General features: G+C 35.1%; 1 protein-coding gene across 1 annotated transcript in view; it reads right to left on the reverse strand.

Annotated features, from left to right (window-relative positions):
- Window positions 1-21867, reverse strand: part of LOC142334077 (rho guanine nucleotide exchange factor 10-like) — a 238382-nt gene extending 216515 nt beyond the window's left edge. Inside the window, exon 1 of the mRNA XM_075381754.1 lies at window positions 21462-21867. The gene's annotated coding sequence lies outside the window, so the exon portion shown is untranslated. The remainder of the gene's footprint in view (window positions 1-21461) is intronic.
- Between the last annotated feature and the right edge of the window lie 2229 nt (window positions 21868-24096).

The raw sequence follows: 24096 nt of genomic DNA on the forward strand, positions 1-24096 counted from the left end.
GATCGAACCTCACCGTAACGAACGGAAAAATTAAATCGAGGCTATTGTTGTGGTCATCGTTAACGTCATCTCTCCCGTCGGAAACATTTTCACTAAATTTTTACAAAACGTTAGGAACAGTTACAGAACTCTTAGGAATAATAGACGACAATCGGTTCCCGGAAGAACACTAGATAATTAATTAAGGCGAATGACAGCGCACAAGCGTTCGTGCCGGTCCGCGTGATAAACACTACGCGTGGGAGCGCGCGTGCGTTATCATTATCGTTATTATTAAGAGGTCAAATGTTGAAGTCGACGGCAATTAAGCAAAACCGTCCGACGAATGTAATGGAAATAACTCCACCACAATTTATCACACAGAACATACTAGACGGAATAATATTACGTACCACATCACGTGTTAATATTCTATAATTATAATACGACAGACTGCGATGAAATAAATAAATAATATTCTAAATCGTAATGCAGCGGTGATGTCACCCGTTAAGAAAAATAAGATTACACAAAATTAAAAATTTCACGTAACGGATGGATTTCTTAACGGAAAAAATAATTATCGAATAATTATAAACCGTGATCTGCGATATCGGCTATAAGCCAGAACGCCTTTAAGTGAACGCTCGTATAGATCGGCTTATGCAGCAGACTTCGGGTGTAACCGCAAAAAATAGTTTCGATGCAGGGATAGGAAGCACGGCATACTTACTATTCTCTAACGTGTCGATTGCGTATAAACATTTAAAACGTTAACGGTTGCCGATAATCGGATACAAATACACGTAAACACGACGCGACGATCGTTGCACAATTTTATATTTATTTTCTTTATTTGAAGGTAATTATAAACATTTCGTCTCCGGTTCGGTTCTACAGCGACGATCGGCAGCAGGAAACCTTGTGGTACCTTGTAATAATGCCGAGAATTATTTCTACGAAACCGAATGACGATTACTGTCCTTAACGAGATGCAGCTAGCGAATCCGTTTTAGTTTATATGTTTAACGATCGGCTACGAAGCGGATGGAAGAGAACTTCTTAATTCGGCTAAAACATCGATCGTTATAAAATCTGATAACCGTTACAAAACAATTACATGCACGTTTAAAAATTAAAACCGGTCAGTCGATCGCATCAGTTGTTGAACCGAACTAGATATCGAGGAAAAATTCAACCGTTAAAAAATAAATAAAAAGGATGTTGTTTATTAAGAAAACGATATGTGCGTAAAACACACCCTAGAATTCCGACAATTTCCAAAGGAAATTTCGGAAACGTTTAAGTTGTAATTTTAAGATATTCTCTACGTTGATGCAACATAAAGAGGGCGATTAATAATTTTTATCGATGCTCCTTCATAAGATCCTTCTGTTATTCCGATAGAAAATTTTTGTCACAAAGAAGAATCGGCCTCTGTCCTCGGAATCGCTAATATAAATCTAAATCCTAAATGGCGGACGTATACGCGGTTATTTATAGATTAACCACCGATCGAAAAATAAAAATAAATCGAAAAGAAATTTACCGTTAAAAAAAAAGTTACACGATATGATCGTTAAACTTATCGATATATTAATCGATCCGTACAAAATTGTAATACAAAATGCTTCGTTTTGACTGCCGCTCTACATAAGGTGAAATGTAATGAAATAAATGAAACAAAAACCTTGACAACGAGAGATACCGGTATTAAAAAACTTAACTCTTTACCTACGACGCGACGTGTGGTGCCAGACTTATCGGAAGCTGTCCTTTGCGTTTTTCTCACGCAAAGTTTCTTCTTATTTCATACGAAAACATTTTTGTCGCAGTTATTCTAGATCAGTTTTCATTGTGACAACGACCTTTAGACACGTTAAGATTTCGTTTAGACTGTTGTCGAACGTTTACAATAGTCAGGCGAGCGAAGCAAGCCCTGACCGGCTTGTGTGTGTGTGTATATATATATATATATATATATATATATATATATATATATGTGTGTGTGTGTGTGTGTGTGTGTGTGTGTGTGTGTGTGTGTGTGTGTGTGTGTGTGTGTGTGTGTGTGTGTGTGTGTAGAGAGAGAAAGTTATTATTCAGGAAAATAATTGTAATTTAGGTTATGTTGGTTAGACTAAAATAGAAATAGAAATTAAAATACAGAAGCAGGATCTGAGAACAGTACCACACTGCAGTTCGTATACTGCAACTGTAGCGACAAAGCAAAAAATATATTTTTTATATCACAACTTTTATATATTTACCATCATGGCTACATCTAGGAAATCGGCCTATATTCTGTAAAGGACTAAAGAGACAATTAAACCTCTCAAAAGAGCGGTCATTTAAAAAATAATAATTGCAATTTAGGATACGTAGAAAGGTAAAACCAAAAAACCGAAACTAGAATAAAAGAAAATTCGACCGGTTACGAAAATAGAACAAATAACTCGCGTGTAGCTCGAATCCCCTGGAAACCGGTTCCATTTTTAAACGCCGTTAATTTAAAAATACAACCGTAATAAACAGGCTATCGATAAGAGGCATTTATTGATAGCGATAGCGATGAAGACTCTGTAAAAAGTACAGTCTTCATAAAAGAATTATAGGGTTTCTGTAATTCAGATCAAGGTAGTAGTGAAACTTTTAAAAGAAGCCCTGATAGCCTCTCACCCAAATTAAAGTCCGTAATTTTAGTTCGACGTGAATACGGAAAAGAGCCGCCGCATGAAAATAATATACGACGTCGGTTCAAACAGTTCGAAGAAATGATCTGTTCTCAAGGAAAAATCAACCGGCAGACCACGAGTATCAGACGAAACCTTTGAACGAATTAGACGATCTGCGGTCAGAAGTGGTAACAAATCCATCTCTCCTCGGATCCTCGAGTTTGATATTCCGAAAACAACGATTCACAAAACTTTTAGACAAGAGATTGAAATTACACTCGTATAAAATCCAGGTACTGCAGGAGTTGAAACCTTATGATGGAGACAGTTAAAATTTATGAAAACGTATCGTGTTTGGACGATATAATTTTTACGGATGAAGTTATATTCCATAAATCGTGTAAACAGACACGATTCACGAATACGAGGATCTGAAAACCCATATGTAATTTTTGAGAAACGATGCGACACGCCTAAAGTTAATGTTTGGTGTGGTATGATGAAAAATCGTGTAATCGGGCCTTTTTTCTTCACTGAAAAGACTATTAATGGAAATGTTTACCTCGATATGTTAAATAATTACTGCTTTCTTGGACCGGATGAACTCAAAAACGTACAACTAATTCAATTCCAACAAGATGGCGCAAATTTGTACTTTAATCCGTTCGTCAGCCAGGCTTTGAACGGAATATGTGGACATCGATGGATAGGCCAGCACGGACCTATACCCTTGGCCTCCAAAGAGCCCAAACCTGACACCTTGCGATTTTTTTCTTGTGGGAGTTTATAAAAAACATTGTTTATTCGCAAAAAAATAGGCGACCGACGTCACTTGAAGGAAAGGATTAATGAAGCGATTGTAATCAGACGATACGTTAATTCAGGTACGGACAGAAACCGAGTATCGATTGTAAATTTTTCGAGCGACTAAAGGTGCACATGTTGAAATTTATTATGTAAAAACCGTTTGAGATGACAAATTTGTTAAATAAACATCGACTGTAAATATCTTTGTTTTCAATTTATCCGTGTTTAAAAATTCACCGTTGTTTTACGTAGACCTTGTACTGCGCGTAATGCGGAAATGTAAAAGGTAATAAAGTAAGAGAAATCTTCAAACGTAAAAAAAAAAATACTTCTGCCTTAAAACGACTTATTTTTGGGTACGAGACCACCTACGCCTCCACCCATAGGGAATGGGTAACTAAGGATTTAAGTATAAAGGATAAGGTCGGGACATTTTTAGGCCGTTGAAAGATATTTTTGCGTAAAAAACTTAAGGCTTTGCACAACTTCGACCAAAACTGAGAGGCCGTTTAACATTTTCACGGCTAATTTCAAAAGCGGCCTACAGTGCACCCAAGTAGCGGTTTCGTATCGAAAACTAGATCGTTTCGAGATAGCAGCGTTTGTTAAATTTCAAACGAAAACTTAACGACTTGTTTGTTAAGTGAAACCGGGAAAAAGTTAAACGGTTGAAAAGGTTACGTGCTTTTTAAACGCCCAGATCTATTTCTTTCTCTTTTGAAGCGAAAGTTACTTACCGATTAATTATTTGATTTTTCGTAACTACGAATTTTTTCAAAAATCGACATCGTTATTCGGATCGTTGAAAATCATCATCGGTAGTAGTCGCTAAAAAGTTAAAAAAATTAATTTTAAAAAGAAAACAAATAATAATAACCTATTAAACAACGCTTACGACACGTTACAATTCTAGGATTACTATCCGGGTTTATGAAGCTGAAACAACTCGCCTGATATACAGTACGCTTGTGAGATTTATAAGATTTTTCCGGCTACCGGACGCGATTTTGTTTTCACAGGGCAAGGTTCTCCGCTTCTACGCCGTTCCATACTTAACGATTTCGACTCGAAACTGTACTATTTCACCGCGTGTTATTATTCGATGGAAAAAAAATTGTTTACCCCTTGTCGAAATCCATTCAGGAGCCTTCAGCAAATTCCCTATCGGATCTGTTTCCGATTTCGGGTCGAAATCGAGAAAACCATCTCACTTTGCGGAGCCGCCGTTATTCTGTAACAGTGTAACGGGCGCTTTCACGGCTGACACCGACCTTAAGATGCCGATCGTCTTCACTGATGTCACGAATCGACCGATTGATGTCATCATCGATCGTACTTGTACTTGAACGCCTATTACGACTCTCATTTTCAACATCATCACGCCTTCCTTTAAAGTCGCTGGACCGATCGTAGACTCGGGTAAGCGATAACGTTATATCCCGAAACTTCGCACAAAATCTAGTCAAACTTTCGGAGTGTTTTGACACCGTCATTCGTGAGAAACTTCTCGAAAATACGTCGCGTACCGGGCTTCGTTCCACCTCTTACTCGATAAGAAGCCACCGACCAGAGACTCGAATGCTAAAGCAGATAGAACGTACAACCCCTCCCCACATCTTCGCCGACATCACTTCGTACCAGGCTATTCGTGTTCGTACGCGAGCCGTGAAGGCAAAAGTCCGGTTTATATTTGACTGACCGTTGTACTATAAATTTCTACACGTCTTAATACACGTAAAGGGATTTTCGAAATACCCGTGTGCGAGTCGTAGCTCTTTTTAACAGTAAAACGTCTCCACACATTAACACGAACAAAGTTTTAAATTTAGCGTTATCGTTCAGGGTGCTTACCGAATAAGAAAGGAACCGGTATACTTTTTTTGAAGCGTTTCGGAGACATTAGTTATTCATCTCGTACGGTGATAACTGCACACAGTTAAATTATCAAATCGGCAAGTGATCCTTAGCCGGCTTACGAAATACATAACAGTTTATTTTATAGTTTTCTTTATTTTTAATTAACATTATCGTCGTACAAATTAATTTAATAAAGAGCGTTATATTTTTAAGTTAAGACTTTACTCGTGTTCGAACGGGTAGACCGAGATCAAATTCCTCTCGTATTTGTGAACGCTTTGACCTTATGCGTGTGCAATTATTACAAATATGAACATATACGCGATCACCACCGTAATCCTTAATTTAGAAACGGACACAATAAAAGAATAAAAATTCATTTAGAAGGACCTAATCGTCGGCGTATAACAAATTATAAACACCGATTACGAAAAAGCTGCGCATTGCAGTTTATCGATAATAAAACCGAGTCGATTCATTGCAACAACATAAAAAGATTCTCGGTCGGATGGCTAAATATGCAGTAAAGACTCAAAATCTGAATGTATTGTAGAAAAATATTTGAATATTTCATAATTTTTATTCGATAATAGAATTTTATTATCGCTATGCACAATTGTACAAATACCAAAGGACATGGCACACGGAAGATAATATTCGTTACGAAACAAACAAAAGAAGGAAACCGAATGACTTCTAGCGGTGGGATATTTGGTTATTTACATCGAAAACTATAGGGGCTTCGTGAATAATAAATCTTGTTTTTTCCAAAAATTAAATACCCGGTTTCATACGCAAAACCGAGTGGAAAAAGTACGATTGTTCATGGGAAACAAAAAACACAAACAAGATTGTCCGACACACAAAAATATGTTATTTGTACTTCAAATAACGAAAATGTTCTACTCTGTTATCAACCGCCTTTTTTTTAACTCGAAGAAAAACAATTCAAGATTTAAAAATTAATATAAATAAAATTTTAACGATTTAAAAAAAAATTAATAGAAATTATACACGAGAGTTCCTACACCCTTTTGAATAAAGGGGGGGGGGGACGTCGGCTCTATATAAGGTTGAGAGTTCGAGAGCGCGGGCTCTACATAGGGTTGAGAGTTCGAGACCTGGCCAGACCGGTTACGTTTTAACGCTACTCTCTACTCGAATACTCTTATATCAGATAGCGGCTGGGATAGTCCCCAGCCAGTCTGTTTTAAATTAACAATACTCTTCGTTTTAGCGATCCGGAGATGTAAGAAGACGGTGATTTTATTCCGATCGGCAGAAGCGAGTAGTCTCAGGTACGAACGACCAGCGCTGTAGTCGCTGATGAAAAGAAAATGCAATGAATGCTTATTCTTGAGGATATATTCTCCGACGTTGTGATAGAATACTTCCTGAGGTAACATTTCGCGACAGAAAATTAAGTTATCGTGGCGCCCGGCGCGGGATCGATCTTAAATTTTAAGGAGCCAATAAAGCAGGGTATTTGCTCGTGCTGCGGTTTGCGACTCGGAAATGAGAAAATTTTACCGAAGCGGAAGCCCCAATCGTACGGTTCACCGCTTCGCATTTCATATTTGAATGCTGTTATAGGAGAGTTGTTCATACGGAGCAGAGAGCAATACAGTAGAACGCATCGTCCCCGATCGCATCTGTTCTTTATACGAATTACCACCGTGTTCTTTTTGTGCCGTCACTGACAGGAACTCTTTTATTTATTCATCTTTGCCGAGCCTCTAACCGGTATGACATCGGTAAACCCGGGCTTGGCTATGCCGTTCCCGAGGGTCCCTGCCCAAGCAGCCGGGATTCGGCCTATCTTTTTTTGCGACATCAATAACCGCTACACTCCCGGAAGTCTTCCTCTTTTGTCGTAAAAATTTGCGTCAACAAGTTTTCAATTTCTTTCCGCTCTGGAGATCCACTCCAGCTGCGCTCTTATTTTAATCTATTCCCTTCTCGGACATTCGTAAAACGTGTGGAACGGTGAATCCACAGAAGCGTTCCCAGAATACATTCCAGGAATTCTCTTCTCTTAAATTTGTACTAGTACTCGCCAAACTCACCGTGGACGGAGAGGAATTGGGAGACGTAGTATCTCAAACCCCCGTGTACCCTCCCCAGCCACGGCACCAGCTCCGGTAGCATCCGGCGGGTCCAAGCCCCAGTTCTAGCTCTTGTCCAGTGTTCTTGCCACTCTAGCTTACGCAGGCTGTTCGCGCTTCTTCACTCGGCATGCCTTCATACCTTCTGGTCCTTTGTATTGCAGTAGTCGGATCGGGTTTTCATCTGAATCTATACGTTTCGATTTATAAAATTTGATCCGCGGATATACTAAGTCGGTCCTATTTCATAAAGTGTTTCGCGTACTTTCGGCAACGTCGACTTCATAGACTATCCCCTACAAATCTTTCGAAAACAAAAGGGGCTTATATTTGCTTGTAACCTAAATTAGGTCACCTTTAAAAGCGTTTACATATTATTAGAATAGTCCCTACTCGCCGGGGTTAAGTTGATTTTACAGGCGCAAATATTAACTACGAAATTTTAAACAGATTCCGTACAAAAAAAAAATTATAATTTTATTACCAAAATAAACCGATAAAACATTACACACGACTTATAAGTAAATAAAATAAATTACTCATTACCGAGGTGAAAAAATACCTAAGCGATACCCCGACAGATGCCAATTCGATAGAAATGCACGTACGCTGCGAACGTTTGATAAAAGACAATTCAAAAATTATATCTTTCCTCGAGCGAAGCGATGGATCCTTGTCGAAAGATAAAGGGGGTTTAGCCCCCCGACACGTCAGGATTGATAAGCGCTTGCAAGCGCCTTCGACAACGCAGGCCGTAACCGGACCGATATAGGTAGCACGGCAGTTCCTCGGCGCCTCGTTCGTAAATACCGGCGGGTAGTGCTTGTGTACTAGTATCCGACTCGGACTAATAAACGCGCTCACGCGATCCTTCAAAAACCTAAATTGAATAATAATTATAGGTTTCGTTATTATAGTTTATTTGATGCGGTACTCGATCTGACCGAGGCCGACGTAATAAAATTAAAAAAACCCACTGGACCGGTTAACCGGTACGCTAACAAATTAACAGAAACAAAAAAGAATTTTCAAGACATAAGATAACAATAACGATACGTTTCACTTTTTACAAATCCGATTGACAAACGCTATAAAAAAATAATAAACTGCAGAACCGTAAAGTTACATGCAATATTTGCATGTAAACTTATATAAACAATTCAAGATTGATAGCGCTTCATCGTGTGAACATTTTTTATTAGATTTAAAATTAAAATTAATACTAAATCTAAAAGTAAAAGTTAGCGATCGTGAAAGATTTAGCCGATATCAAAAATAATACTAACACTGTATGAACTTCGTATGTACTGTTTTTAGGAACGCTAAACATCAGTTATTGATGACTATCCTGATGAATATATTTAAGTAAAAATCAAAAACCGATGTAAGATAAACTATTTAACAGAGGAATTAATAATAAAGTCATAATGTTTTACGCTAATAGAATAAGTAGAAAAAAGTAAAGTTTGATTTAATTACGATAAAAATTCCTTTGGCGTATTTGAAACAAAAATCTGTCAAGGGCAAAGCCAAGAAAATTATGCAACCCCTGCCGACCTTTTTTTCTTCTGTAATCATCAGTCGATCGACCTGTTTGGCGCTATCCGTCGCTTTCTCTTGTATGGTAATATTTTAAGGATAAACATATTTAATGTGCATTATATATCCTAGATCATTGATTCTCAAACTTCTTCGCCCCCGCCCACCGCCCACATTGAGAATCAAATATTTTCTGACACTCCAACAGTTTTAAACCTATTATCTGTTAAAAATAATAATTGCAAATGTTGTTTTTAAGATGCGCTCTTAAAAACAGCAATCGCAATTATTGTTTTTAAATGTGGCATATCCTATTTCTAAGTTGAAACTTACATTTTAAGCAAGATCAATTTCTCACTGATTTTTTTTTAATTTGATGATTTTTGAAATCTTATGATACCGTCAAAAAGTAGAGTATGCAAGCTTTAATTTTTTTTTATTTGTCTCTCTAGTCCTCTTGGTCGTTAAGTTTAAAGTAGATTGAACACGATCATTTTTTATCATAAAATACAGGTTTCTCTTTAATTTTTTGTACTAGTGCAGCAGGTATTTAATTTTAGTTTGAAATATCAAGAAAAAAATTTTGCCGTCTTTTTAATCAACCTTCCTAGACCGCCTGAATGCCCCAAATTTTCTGTGGGCTTTCTACCGACCCCCTGGAGGCCTTGAGCGCCCACAAAGGGGCATCATCACCCACTTTGAAAACGAATGTCCTAGATTATTTACTTTATTTATTTCACTCTTTCTCTACGGTTTTTTTTAACCTTACACGTCCCTCCGTTCATTCAAAATACTAAATACACCTGAATATTTTAATACGAGTACATGGCCCGACCTAGTTCGTCTCTACAAGATTTTGTCACAAACCCCTCTCCTCTTTTACACCTCTTGAAACCTTTGAATTTTATCGACCCGCTTGATATTTAACATCTCCCTGTAACAACACGGCAGGAAGAGCCGAGATCAACATCTCTCTGTAACACTTCCTTTGAATATTCGTTTCCCCTCTATCTTCAGTTTTCACTACCGTAAGGCGTTACACTCGCACATTGGATTCTTTTCTAATTTTAGATAAGTGCTATTTTCTATGTGAAATCTCTATTTGCAGGTGCTAATCGTTGCCGTTAAGTATTTATAATAACTGGAGTTTTGGTTGCCGTCAAAAAAACAATGTCATCGTCAACCGAATCGTAACATTCTCCTTTAAATGTCATTTTCATTATTATTATATAATTTATTCTTAAATTCAATAAAATTTGCTTTTTTCTTCATTTATGGACAAAAACGAGATAAAACTGGACGGTGAATAAATTTCATCCTCATAATTTTTGCAGGTGGAATTTCCACTTGCCAGGTACGGTGGAACAGAGTGGGATTGGGCTGCAGAGTGCAGCCCCGATTGAAAAATAATCCAAAAACGCAAGCAGGAGAAGATTAATTAAAAAATAAGTCAGAGGGATAGTAGGGCAGGTAATTCGTACAGAGAACGAACGGGTGCCGACAGCACGTCCCTTTCAATTGAAAGAGAAAAAAAACCAGATTGTATGTGTGTTTTAAGGAGAGTATAAATTTCTACAAGCGGGTAGGGAAACTTTTATATATATATATATATAAAAGTATGTGTGTGTGTGTGTGTGTGTGTGTGTGTGTGTGTGTGCGCGCGTTCGTGTGTGCGCGCGCGCGAAGTAGAAAAAGAGGTTAAGGGCTACAACCAGGTGTAGCACAGCTGGCAGACATGACACGCGGACCGACATCTGCTACTCATGCTACAAAAGAATTTTAGAATGCAAGGTGCAACAACACACACGGATACCCTGGTCCATTAAAAAACATAAACGTTTGTAACCGGTAACAGTAAGTGCAATAAGTGCAATAAGGATTACAAAAAAAATTGGCAAGATATAAGCCCTCTACAAAAATAAAAATGTTGTATTAACTACAAATATATAGTTTCCAAAAGAAAATGAACTTAATTAATACTCATGTGTTTAATGCAGGTGTAAAATAAAAACACGATGTAGTTAAAATAAGTTATTTGAAGCCAGCACCAAATCTAAAGTACTATTTAGAATATGTTAACAAACTTAGAAACGTCAAAATCTACAAAAAAATAAGAAAATAACGTTTTAGGGCGTTTTTTTTAAGTCGGGTTTACACATTATACCGATTTATTTACGCAGATTTTTGAGATGCATCTTTTAGTTTAATTTTATTTAAAATAAGGATAAATTATCGAGGAATAGAAAGTTTAACGCGAGCGATATGTTAACACAAAGAGCAATTCGACATCAGAAAGCGATCGTTTTCAAAGGAGGCCGATTTCTGATCCCTGAATTTATCTTAAAAGACAGGCTTAAGAAGTATAAATACAAGGTGTTGTCTAGAGAAAGCATTCCGAAAAAATGTTTCAAACATTAAAAAATATCAGCGTACACAGAAAGAGGTTATTAATAATTTGTAAAAAAAAATCGGTTTAGGAAGGCACACTGTGATTCAGAAACGAGTGATAGAAGGATGTAGTCTGTCCCAAGAAACAGTACAGGAATCGAAAGGCGAATTTTGGGAGCGGAAGGAAAAAGAATAAAAACGGGTAATCATTTCGTCTTTCTGTAAAAACCGAAACGACTTACAAGAGACTATCCTAAAGCCTTGATAATTTATCGCTAGGAGAGAAATCCAGTTTGAAAATAAATAAATGTGAACGCAACGTAATAGAATAAATACGTCTTTTATCTTATCGTTACGTAAAAATACAGAACGAAAATGTTTTGTTTACCGGTTCGATAACGGTATAGTTAAAAAAATAAGCGACGTTTTAGCAAAATTGCACGCGATAAATAAAAACGCACCGATAATGAATACAACAGAATGTAGAGCGATGAGGGGAACGCAATATACTTAACGTGTAGAATTTTGTTAGTAAGCGGTAAATGTAAAGCGGTAAGCGGTAAAGGATAAACCGTGTAATACAGATACCTACAAAAAGGAACACTGACAAATGTAATTTAAAGTTACAAGGAAATTCTCAAACGTATTTGTGTAGAACCTATAGCGCTCTACGGAAGTGAAACACGGATAACAGAAATATGTTGCAGATGTCAAATCGATAAACTTTGAAATTACGTATACTTACGACGAACGGGGCAGGAGAAAATTTGTTTCTGAATCTTTTTATAACCGAATTAGGTCGGCGGATCGTTAATTAATGCGTTTGAATTCGATAAAATGTTAGAAGGGAGACAAAGACTGTAATAAATATATGAAATGTAAAATCGAGTATGCAGGTTAGAATTAAATGTCGCGGTTAAACGATCGGCATAGCTCAACAAGGAATAGAGATCAGCATCCGACCGGTCGACTGACTAATGATTTATAAGACATAAGAGTCGGCTCGAATAATAAAAAGGCTGTTGAAAAGAAATTCATCGATACTGTTACAGACTACGTCTCTGGAATACGAGGATATGTATTAACTTTTAACCGATCAGCTTCTTTCTTTTTCCGTTTAGTCTCCGGAATCACCGTCAGGAATTACTTCAGAGGACGATTTAGGATGACATGTACGAATTAAAATGAAGTATAGTCTTGTACAGTCTCTCGTCAACCGTTCCTGAAACGGGTGGTTAACTGAAACCCGACCGTCAAAGAACACCGTATCCAGGATGTAGTGTTCAAATCCGTATAAACGTAACTCTGCCTTTATTAGGATTTGAACATAAGAACTCTCGATTTCGAAATCGATTGATTTTCGATGACATGTTAACCGTTAGACAAGCCCGGCGGGCAAACCGATTAGCATAAGTTTTAATTTTCTCGTGAAAACATGCCGGTAGTAAAGCTTATTGACAAATGCGTGTGGGGTTTCTCCTCCTTCAATTCAAATCGTTTAAAAATAAGAAACCGACCGATCTACGATTAATTTTATTAAAAAATTTGATGTTATGTAATAAAAAACAACTATCAAAAAATAAATTTTGAACTAATTAATAAGACATTACCGCTCAAAATTACAATAAAAAAAAATCTTCGACATCAAAAATATTAAATGATTTTTTTTTATTACTCTTTAGTACGAAGTTTTTGATAGAATAAGAAATAGGAAGAAATATGACAAAACAATTCTTTTCACCTGACAAGCGAAATCCTGAATTTACAAAAAATTTGAAGTAAAAAATTTTACTTCAAATCTATTTAACGAGAACAAAAAATAGCCGGTGACTGTGTTGCTACTTACATAAATATTATTTTGTAACAAGACCGATATATCGGACGTGGGTAATGGATTCCGTCCGATTAACAAGAAAGTATGAGAAAATAATCGTGAAGGGAATCCAGAAGGGTACTAAAAGGAATCCTTTACTCAGGCCAACAGGTCCGTTTAATAATAGTTCTTTGTAATATTGTCGATGGCACACCTCCAACAGCTGTTGTTCGACGAGAAAGGTTAAGGGTCCGTAATAGGAATTCATGAGAATTCTCACGCTGCAACAAGGTACATAAACACTGCTCGGACCAGTAGGACGGCGAGTATGAAGCGAAAGCGAAATTCATAAAGCGTAATAAGTGATTGCTGCAGGTCGTGTTCGACGCGATTGTGAAAAGGCGTTATCAGTCAGCGTATAGCAACTACGTGTAAAGTATCGTTACAAGCAGTCCAATGTGGACAGTGCGCGAATCCAGAAAGTTGTTCGGAGAGTTACTGGTAGCCGATTGTGAAAGTGACAGTATTAAATTCATTCGTAAATTGTTAAGGTAGTTCTATAGTAAACAGTAAAGGTATTTGCAGAGAACGGGATAACTTGTCTAATCTTATCTTGTTATTAATATTAGCGGTCATTGTAATGTCTTTAGTCAATGGGACTGTACATTCTCTGTTTACTATTTAACTACCTTTAAACAAATCCTGTCATTTGAAATACTATTTTGTATGTAATTTATTAATTTTAGGGGCATCGACTGCTGTAGTGCTTTCCGCATCAAAAAAAGAAAGATTTCATTCCCTCCCTTACAAAATCACTGTCGACATAGTCTAAAGACTAGTCTTGTCATAACAGATCATCCAAAAAAGACTTGTCGAGGAATATTAAAACCCCAAACAAACTCAAGATGTCAAGGGGGTCCTTGCCGTTTAAAACTAATACGTTAAAAGCACTCAAAACGAGTTAAAAAATACTTAAAACACTTCACCGATTCTATTTAAATGCTATTATAAATACATGTAAAACAGTCTTTCCTTAAATTAACGCCTAGGTGTTCCCTACAGCCATCCTTTCTTTTTGTTCGTTTCTCCGTTTTTCTATAGGTCTCGATATCGAACTCCAGGTTGTCGGAAATGGATTTCTCTTATCCTCCGCATTAAATCATGGAGGACCTCCTGCTGCCGGCATCAGATAATGTCGACTTTGATTTTGCGGTCATCAGCGTATCGGTCAAGACTCGACGCTCTCCGCTAAAGTTTGTGGGGCGGCTGAAGTACCCACCTTCTCATTTAAAGGCCTCCGTGCCTTTAGAGGCTCCATCGTTGGATTTCAAAGGCCTCTTTTTCTAGTAACTTTATTTTAGGCATCTCAATTCCCTTCGAGGGGACTTTGTGTACTTCAACTTTCACCTTATGTACTTCTTTTTAAGGTTTGTTCGGCGACTTAGCTTCTGTATCCTTGACCCTCACCGTTAGAACCAGTTGAAGGCCCAAACCTTTGTGGAGAAGAAATCTTTATTTCAGTAATATCCGCTACCTTCTGCAGCGATCTACGATACTTTTCTTTAACTGGTGTTTTCAATTTCTCGTTAACGATGCGATCGACCATCTTGACTAATACTGGTGCCGGTTCAGATAACACCCCTCCTGTTTTTAAGGAGGGCTGCAGGAGGAGCTGCTGGGTTTGCAGCAACCTAAACATAGGACGGAGTCTTCGGCGATCTACTAGTCACGATTTTCTTCACTACGTAGAAGCCGACCTTTTGTACCGTCTTCTTGGATAGCACTAGTATTAAGGGCTTCGATACCCTTACCGATGGGACAATCCCTGCCAAGGACCGAAGCGACTGATTCACGCTGGACGGAACAAGACTTCGGCAGAGCAAGCTCACAGCAGCCACCGCCGGTCTTAAAAATAAAACCAAAACTAATATTTTTAATAAATAAAATATTAGTTTTGGTAATATTTTTCTTCATCCTTAACTAAAACGTATAATAATTATTAATTACACTTATATGTAACGATTGATTTTATTTACGATATATACCCAGCTCCATAACCGAGAAAAGGGATGAGCACTACCCGTCCGCACTCCGCCAGGCGTCGGCAAAAACAGATCACGGTCATGCCACCCACCACCGCTATAAACAGCGAACCCAAGAAACACAACCGCAACCTGCTCGGGACCGCCAATCCCGTATCCCATAGGTGAGTTCCTGAGCATAACCATAGCCCCGTTGGCCGATATAAGTGAAGGACGGACATGGGGTTACATTTGTCCGGGGCATTATTATTGTTCGTCGTTTGTTATTTTCGTTTATTATTATTATTATTATTATTATTACTGGCATTATTATTATTATTTAATTTTCTTACTTCCTATGTTCTTAAGAGTAATAAATTGTATGTATATAAACATTTGTATTTATTAGTCTCTCAATATCCTGGTCGAGCCGTGAACACGCGACAATATATAATATACAAGTGTATCACGAAGTTCTCCCGCGGGACTCACATAACCTATTCTGCTCGTGAAAATAATGGAAAATATTCATATCAACGTATGTCCTAAAATTCTTCGATCGGGAGTTACGGCTAGTGAAAAGTTTCGCTCGAATTTCATTTACCCCGGTGAAATGCGGCGGTACTGAAATTTTTAGGACGTTAATTAAGGGGCAGGATTAGTGATTTCTAATGATTTTACACTTACACTGCGGCTACATCAGTCCTGGCACACAAGTGGCGGTAATTGCATTCGCCTGTAACATTCGTCCAGACCCGGCAAAAGCTAGAAAAAACCGGTCGGACAAAAGAATTTATTCTTTTTAAATTCTATATAATTTAAAGTTAATTATTACTGTAAATATATTTTAGGAGTGAATCCGGCAAAGTTATACAAGACCTTATTACATTTTTCTTCATAACGGTTCCGGATTTAAATAACTATTACTAGCTAAATAACTGAAATCCGTCGGTCAAAACGCTAAAACTACACGAAGTAACAAGAAAAGAATTTTATTACGCAATTAAATTATATTTTCAGATGTTTTTGTTAAAGTAAAGTGCGAGTGAAGGTTAAAATAAAATTTTAAAATTTTTGAATACGCTTTTATTTAAGATCTACGCACAAAAAAATGAAGATGTCGTTTAAATTTAATAAAAACAAAATAATTGTGTTTTCTTTATAAAATTCAGCTACGCTAATGAAAACTACACTTGAAATGACTTTCTTTACAGAGATTATGTAGGTTCACGGAAACAAGTGATTAAATAATTCTTTTTACAATATTTATCTACGTTAACAGAAAAAGATTTTTGAATAATATAAAGAACGGAGCATGCTTAACGATAACGTATAATAATTATTAATTACACTTATATGTAATAATTATTAATTACACTTATATGTAACAATCGAAATTATTTACAATAATCAAACAGTAATTCTGATCGTTTTCCAAAATCTTATTGCGCGGCCGTTCCGATATATCCGATCGTTTCCGTTTGTTCGAACAGTTTCCAAACCTATAAAGATAGCTTGCACTTTCGGCAACGCTATTCGATTAGACTTGGTTATACGGTGTATTTTACGAATACAATATTTGAAATGAATACTTTTCTGTAAATATAAAGCTTTAAATTAAAATGATTTTCAAAGATGTAACTATTATGATCGCGATTCGATAATTATAATCGGGATCAGTATCTATAATTAGTAGAATGAAAAACTAATATTAACAAACCGATTGATATCTGTAGGTACTTATTTTTTAACGGTTAGTTACAACAGTTTATATTTGAACGCAGAAACTGTAAGCACTTCTTAACTATTTTTTTTCGAACTATTTTAACATCCGTTATATCAAATGAAATCTAAAAATAACTCCACGCTCCCAAAAATAAGGAAATTCTATTAGCTCGTGTATACGTCGCAGTCAAAACACATCTTCTTAACGCTTGCACTATAAAAAAAAGTTATAAAATTGGTTTTAGCAGTTCGTAGAATTATATCTCTTCGCGGATAAAGCCGTTTACCTGTCTTTTTTTTAAATTATATTACAATCGGATCGTAGTCGACTAGAAATCTGGTATGCAAATTTTAAATTATTTGCAACAGAAGTATATGTAAAACTATTGCTAAAATATAATTTGAAAAAACTTTCGTCACAATTCGATTACATTTATAAAGAAATATACGCTTTAAGAACGTTACATTATGTACTGCATAACAATTTCCAAATTCCGGTACAAAGAATCGACCATGAGGCCGGTAAAACACGTCTTCTATTCAATTTTTGCTTCTTCATATAAAAAAATACCGTACTGTATTTTCTTGCCGCTACCGGTAACGGTACAAAACGATGATCTGTCATCAGTAAATCCAATCGGTCAAAATTTAATTTTTTTTTTTACCTCAGAAGTATATCCGACATTCTTTATTCACATTATCTCGATTTTACATATTCTAGGGCGATATTACGATAACGACTCTCGAGTTGTTCAGCAAAGTCTACGATTCTCGTACCTGAAATTTCTTCTCGATTAAAGCCATTATAATATCGCATCATCAACCGCCATCGTTATTTTCATTGCGGATCTCCACCTTTATATTTTCACATCGGGAACCGCAAAAAGCGCTCCTTTAGGTAACCTGAACCTTTTTTTCGGCTCATTCCAGAGGGAAATGAATTATTCCGACAGATATTTAAGCCGGACGGCCCGAAATTTGATCCTCAAAATGGTGCTCCCGACTGGGGAAAAACAATCTCGATTTTATGAGTACTGCGGGCGAGACGGTCGCGGTTAACTTCGAGATTTTTCTCAGAGGAAATTTCTCATTTATTGCCATCTTTCGTCCCTTCTTCCTTATTTTTTGTTGCGAAGGGGTAGGTCCGATCCCAGAACGTCCGTGCCGCTGCATCCTCGATGTAATTTTCTTTTAGACAGCGATCTCTCTTTTTATCTGTTTAGCCTCCGGAACCGCAGTAAGATATGACTTCAGAGGAGGATATGTATGAATGTAAATGAAGTGTAATCTTGTACAGTCTCAGATTGACCGTTCCTGAGACGGGTAGTTAATTGAAACCCGACCGCCAAAGAACACCGGTATCCACGATCTAGCATTAATAAAATCCGTATAAAAGTAACTGCCTTTACTAGGATTTGAACCTTAGAACTATTGATTTCAAAATCAGCTGATTTGCGACGACTAGTTCACCGCTAGACCAAGCAGGTGGTAAAATAAAGGGCAGATAGCCACCTTGAAACCAACTCTGGAAGACTTTTCCCAGCACGTCAGTCGGACATTACGTTTAACGAATGAATCGTGTGTCGCGTAAATCCTAGCCTGGAATCGCTCTCTTAAAGTAAAAAATAAAAACCGACGGATATAAAAAAAAAAAAGTTGGATCGATATTCGGTTGAATTCACTTGAAATAACTCCCTAAAAATCTAAATAAATCCTAACTAGCTTTAAAATCTAATTCCTCCCTGAATTATTTTTTTTTTGTCTTCAGTCATTTGACTGGTTTGATGCCAGCTCTCCAAGATTCCCTATCTAGTGCTAGTCGTTTCATTTCAGTATACCCTCTACATCCTACATCCCTAACAATTTGTTTTACATATATTCCAAACGTGGCCTGCCTACACAATTTTTCCCTTCTACCTGTCCTTCCAATATTAAAGCGACTATTCCAGGATGCCTTAGTATGTGGCCTATAAGTCTGTCTCTTCTTTATTTCTCCGAATTTCTTTCTTTATGTCTCTTTCTTTATTTTAATTCTCTGAATTATAAAAGTTGAAAATTATTTTTTATTTATTTTAAATTCAATTTATTGTGATTATCATTAAATTTTGAATCCGTTAATTTTGATTTTTCCCCCTTTTTGTTCAGTCGATTATAACTTTCGTATAAAAACTGATTTTCTTCTATCGCTTTGTCAAAATAAATTCTCTACAAATTTAATTATGAATTTTGTATTTTTACTTTTTATATCGGCAATCTGATGAAACTTATTTACTCTAAACATAAAAATCGGTTAATTGATTTTCATAAAAGAAAAAAATTATTTTACATTAACTTGACGAGTTTTTTTTTTGTAATCAGTTGTAAATAATGAGATATTACGGATTATGATATGCGCGGAACAAATTAACCTATTTCAAAAAGTAAGACGATAAAAAAATAAAATGAAGGAATACGATTGATAAATAAGGAATCGGAAGACAAGATGTTAGAGAGATCAGCAAAGAATAGGAAGCGATGGAGAACCGCATCGAACCGGTTTAACGAAAATGATCTTATATTTCCTTAATTAATATTAAAACAAAATTTACTCCCTTCCTCAATTTATAAATCATTTATATTATTAACTGACCAAAAGAAAAATATTTCTATATAATTTTTTTGGACGAGTTAAAAATTAGCAAAATTTAAATCCTAAGGAACTTAGCTGAAAGTACAAAAACGTATTTAATACCGCCTCAAATAAAAACATTTTTGATATTCAACAAAATAAATAGAAAGCCACCTACAAATAAACATAAAAAATTCAGTACAATTATTGAAAAAAATTTTTTGATTCTCAAAGGAATTTGATAATTTATTGCAATTCTTTAATTTAAATAGTATATATATTAAAATGCAATGGAACACTAGCATGTCTGGACGAGAGGGCTGCAATACCCCTTATATATTATAGAAGTTGTTCTTTTGTCCCTTACTGCTGGACCGTTCTTCTAAAATGATGATTATTTATATTAACGTGAAAAAGATTTCTAATTTTTTGGATAAACAGAAGGTAGTATTGCGTTTTCATCCTTCCAGATTGTGGGCCTTTTGAGGTATAAGGATGGGGCCCGCTGGTGGAATTCCATAACCGCATCATTCTCCTTGTTCGATTTCCTTTCAGTTTATACCCAGAAAGTCAAAAAGGTACTAGGACCAAGGTCGGTCTAGCAGGAATGTGCCTGATGGAATCCCAAGTTTTCTGGTCACTACTCACTACAAGGTGACAGGCGTACAGGGGAGCTGATGGCAGATGACTGCCTAACAGTTTGAAAAGTTGTGGTCTGATCATTTACATACTATAGTCTTGCAAATAATATAGCCCGATTTTTAAAAAAAATAAAATTTCACTGCGTTTTTTCAAGCGTGAAAATTCCATTGCAAGTGGAATAAAATTTATCCTTATATTAAACGATTTATTCACTGTGATCTGTACTAATGTACTTTACTTTCAATATTTATAACTTTTTGATTTCCCACTATCCAAGTATTACTTCCACTGTGATCTATGCTATGGATTATTTTTCTGTATAACTAGATTGAAATTTTTTTCATAAACAAGTAACATTCTGGAGGGAAAAACAGCACAACTGAAGTGAATAATCAACAAAAAAGTTATCTCTTTCTAAATTAATAAAGGAAAAGGATATTTAATAACACGAAAGACAAAATGTTTTCAGTATTATTAAACAAGATTCTTAAACTGAACAAAAGCAAGCAGAACACGTTTTATACACTAAAACAAAGGATAACCACAAAATCAAATTTGGAAAAAAAAACGAAAACACAATACAAAATTTCTAACAAGCATTTTATCGTTAGCCCCCCTCCCCCCCAAAAAAGTACTTGCACACATTTTGACAATTATTCAGTATTAATAAAAATAGTTCGTAAGTTAATATAACTGGCTAAAAACTTTTAGTACCTGGTGTTATTAAAATCTAAATAATATTATGTTTTCAGTTTATAATGGTACATGAAATTCTAATGAATAGATTGCTACATCTCCAATATTTAAATATAAGAAGGGAATCTGCTTAACCGTATTCGTTAAAAAAATCAAACGATCTTACCGCTAACCATAATACACTTCTACTAAATATAAAAACAAAACAAAATATAGTCGTAATTACGTTTATTTAAAACTAGTATTGTTTTGTTATAATAATTTCAAATAACGTAACGAATTAAAAACTAATCGAAGTAAACAGGTACAAAAATTAACATTTTAATAATTCCAAACTGCGACCGCGTGTTACAGTTTAATATATAAATATATATATATATATATATATATATATATATATATTTACACATACACACTCGCCGAGCGTACAACTAAGCGAATAGAACAACTAGAAAACAAATTAAAATAGCAAACATTTAATATAGCATAAAATAATGCATTCTTATACGATGTAGCAGTTTTAATTCAAACTTATTGAAGAATGATCTAATCGTGTAAATATTCGCTTTTAACCTAAGTAATGTGGAATTTATATTGTAGACTACATACCTTCAATGTTTGCAATTGGGAAACTCTACTTCTTTCAATAAACAGTAATCCATTCTCACAAGTTTACTACATAAAAACAAACTACGTAAAGTTACAAACGAATCTAGAAAACTTGCTAAACAAACACAATGAGAATGATGCATGAGAAAAAGTAAAATAATTCTGCCAATCGAACTATAGTCTGACCAACTACAAAAGTAAAGAAAACTTTATAACACCTCCCTGGAAACAAATTTATAAAATACGGTCACAAAACGACAGAATCATACCGAGATTTTAAAATCAACACAAAGTCGTTACACATTAATAAATACACTTTTTTTCAAAAAAATATCTCGGATCCCAACCGATTAAAAAACGATAAACCAATCACGCATTCCAAACAATCACTCGCTACCAAAGTTTACATACATAGAACTAAACTGCTGTTGTCGTCAACTTGGAAAACAGGTTTACCATAATAACAAACACATACATCGTATAATAATATACGAACTGTTAGTAATATCATCTAAGATATACTGATGACTAATGAATTAAAAATCTACCTTCGTTAAATTCAAGTTTGAAAAATATTGAGAAAACTGAAAAATAAAGAGAAATTACTTCAAATAAATACGAAATTTAAACAGTGAAAATTAACTGAAATCAAATTATACAAAAAATAATTGTTTACTATACGAATTCCCTCGTTGGCTGCTATAGTTTTTTTTTAGAATTCCCGCGATTCTTTTGAGTTTTTAACCAAGTTTCGTTATAAATGTACACAATATACTTACATTCGTTTATCAGTTTGACGAAACGTGGTTAACTTTATTTTTTATCACCAAAGTTTTAGTTTCTTACATGTCTTAAGATATCACAGTTACTGATCTGCATTACTGCAGATAAGTGTAGTATGTTGTTATTGATCCAACATGTGTTTAAGTGGATTTATTACTTTGTTCCTAATACAGTATCCATCTTATTCTCTTTTTTTCTGTTTAGCCTCCAGAATCACCATAAGTATTACTTCAGAGGATGAATGAGGATTCTATGTATGAATGTAAATGAAATCTTGTACAGCCTCAGGTCGACCATTCCTGAGGTGTGTGGTTAATTGAAACCCAACCACCAAAGAACACCGGTATCCATGATCTAATATTCAAATCCACACAAAAGTAACCGCGTTTACTAGAGTTTGAACCTTCAAACTCCCACCTTCAAAATCAGCTGATTTGCGATGATGAATTCACCACTAGATCAACCCGATGGGTTATCCATCTTATTCTAAAAACCTGTTATTGTGCTACTTCTATATTGGATAAAAAGATTCTGATCTACTAATGAATTGAGGGTAGGATGGATACATATCCATCCTACCCTCAAGTATTACCCCCAAAGTAGATATTTAGATGGAATCTAAATATGTACTTTGGGTGGTAATACTTGTTTTGTTTTATAGTCGTTTTATTTGTTGGTCATCCCTTATTAAGTACCTCATAGACCAGTCTGATTATTTAAAATTTATTCAAATAATAAATAAATTTATTATAAAAAATTTATTTATTATTTAAATAAATTTTAAATGAAATTACATGTCTGAATATAAATTTAAATGTCTGATTATAAAAAAAAAATTTAAATAAAAGCCTGAATTTGGGTTTAGGTGATCATATAGAAAACAGCCAACTCTCCTATTCCATACATACACTCTGTAAACACAGCAAAAATACAATACAAACTGTAAATTATGCTTTTATCCTTAGTTTTAGGAGTTTCCAAGATAGTGAATTTATAATAATTTTATTAAAAATATTTTTTAAATGTGAAACAACCTAAATTAAAATAAAAATTATAGCTTAATTCAAAGAAAGTTACAAAAATATTTTTTTAAAAGAAACTTTATTATCTTGATTGATTTGATTTCTCCATAAAAGAAATTTGATTTAGAGCAAATATATAAATTTACATTTTTTATACATGGTATGTCATGGACATAAAAGATTTACAAAAAGTTTGTTTTCCATGTAATGATGCTCAACTATATGTGAAACAATATTCAATATTAATTTAATATTCATTCTTGTGTTTGAATAAGGAGCAAACTTGTGAAAATATTTTAAGGAAGTTTAAAAACTATATATTTCTAATACATTGTAATTATAACTGTACTCTGAACTCAATTGGTAAAGATTTTAGCTGGCACAGAATTAGAAATAAAGCATTACATCCTAATATATGGCTGTGTAATTAGATCTACCGATCTGCTTCACCCCATATGGACTGTACCCACAGAAGAATACAAATCTTTAGCTCAGGGAACCTTTTCCTTAATTTACATTGTTTAAACTCATTTCTTTTTTGCTCAAGTGTAAACAGAAGTATGTTATGCCAGCATAACTTATTAGTAGTCTGGATTAACAAACAGTAGAGTTTTTTTTTATAAAGAATGTGATAATTTTTTAATTAAGTTATAAGTTTGACAGTTATAAGTGTTTTTATCAGTTTTTAAACAACCACTATTTCCCTTGCAACTGGTAATAATGATAATTAATCTCTAGTATTGTAATTACTTTATTATGAGTACTTCTTTATTTTAATGATTTTACAAGTGAAATGATGCAAGTTTAAGACAAGTTGAAAGTGTTGTAAT

This window comes from Lycorma delicatula, chromosome 13 (assembly GCF_047948215.1).
Source record: "Lycorma delicatula isolate Av1 chromosome 13, ASM4794821v1, whole genome shotgun sequence".
In the NCBI taxonomy this organism is placed as follows: domain Eukaryota; kingdom Metazoa; phylum Arthropoda; class Insecta; order Hemiptera; family Fulgoridae; genus Lycorma; species Lycorma delicatula.